At 36.9% G+C, this 1,136-nt stretch overlaps 1 protein-coding gene across 1 annotated transcript in view; it reads right to left on the bottom strand.

Annotated features, from left to right (window-relative positions):
* Window positions 1-1,136, bottom strand: part of lsamp (limbic system associated membrane protein) — a gene marked incomplete at its 5' end in the record, with an annotated part of 97,410 nt that overhangs the window by 95,315 nt on the left and 959 nt on the right. The window lies entirely within an intron of this gene.

Below are 1,136 nucleotides of genomic sequence, written 5' to 3'. Positions count from 1 at the left end.
CATTAAGACCCTAAAGAATCATATCAACTTGTGGAAAATGGGCATCCTATGAGGCAAAACACCCCAGGTGAGCCTAGTAAAAAAGTTATATATTTATAAAATACATTTAGTTCTTACTAAGTACAGTTCAAATCTATTAACATATTTACTGACATATCGATTGAGACTTACTGAAATAAAAATTATAATTATACTTTATTTGGAGTACTACTTGTGTGCACAATGCACATTGTTTAACATTAAGCCTAAAATGTGTTTTAATGTCACTATTGATGAGGACTGTATTATCTTTGAATAATATCAGTCTTTAAATGCAGGATATTTAAAGTGTACCTGAAGTATACCTGCAATAGTTCCACTTCAGCACAATCAAATGTGCTTCAGTATATCTTTAGTTGGACTTCAGCACTACTTCTGCACAATTAAAGTGCATCCAACACAAAATTAGTTCCAATGTAGCAGACTTTAAGTATACCAGTATCATTGCAGGGTATTTTTTATTAAATACATAAATATGTAAATGTATTTCAAAAACATTTGAGTATATTTATTTTTCACTAGGGTAGAACTGTGCAGTTATGAGAAATTAAATACATTTAATTTTATACACTGATTAGGTTGGAACAACCCTGACCTTTTGTAGTTGATGTTAATGAAATAACAGTATTTTGGTGCAGATGCCGCTTGGCAGAAGATTCAACACGAGCAGATGTTAGACGAGCCTTGATTCTCAAAACCATGAACAAAACTACACGAGCTGAAAGAAAATACGACCCCAACGGCCTTAAAAACAGTTCAGGGCTGCTGCTGATATCCAGTGTGAACGCGTCTCCTGAAGCAGAAGCACATCAACACACTGGAACAGCCTCGAAACACTCAAACACAACCAGAGCCCTGCTGCACTTCACTCCAGCTACCACACGCGCTGATTCATGAACGAGAGCGTCTCAAGACAGTCAGAACATAAATAGTGTGTTTGCATTCAAACTGAAACCACTTCAAGCCTTTCAGCCGAGCATGTGCAGGTTTGAGCTCGTATTCACTAAACACATATAATATTAAACAGAGACCGCTGCACTTCACAGCCAATCAGCATCAGAGCTGAAGCTCATCTCGTCTCATCAGTGTGTGTGTGT

Source organism: Sinocyclocheilus rhinocerous, unplaced genomic scaffold (genome assembly GCF_001515625.1).
Source record: "Sinocyclocheilus rhinocerous isolate Xijiao unplaced genomic scaffold, SAMN03320098_v1.1 scaffold1756, whole genome shotgun sequence".
Lineage (NCBI taxonomy): Eukaryota > Metazoa > Chordata > Actinopteri > Cypriniformes > Cyprinidae > Sinocyclocheilus > Sinocyclocheilus rhinocerous.
Note: the sequence above shows the minus strand (reverse complement) of the source record. Positions and strands in the feature narration are given on the sequence as shown.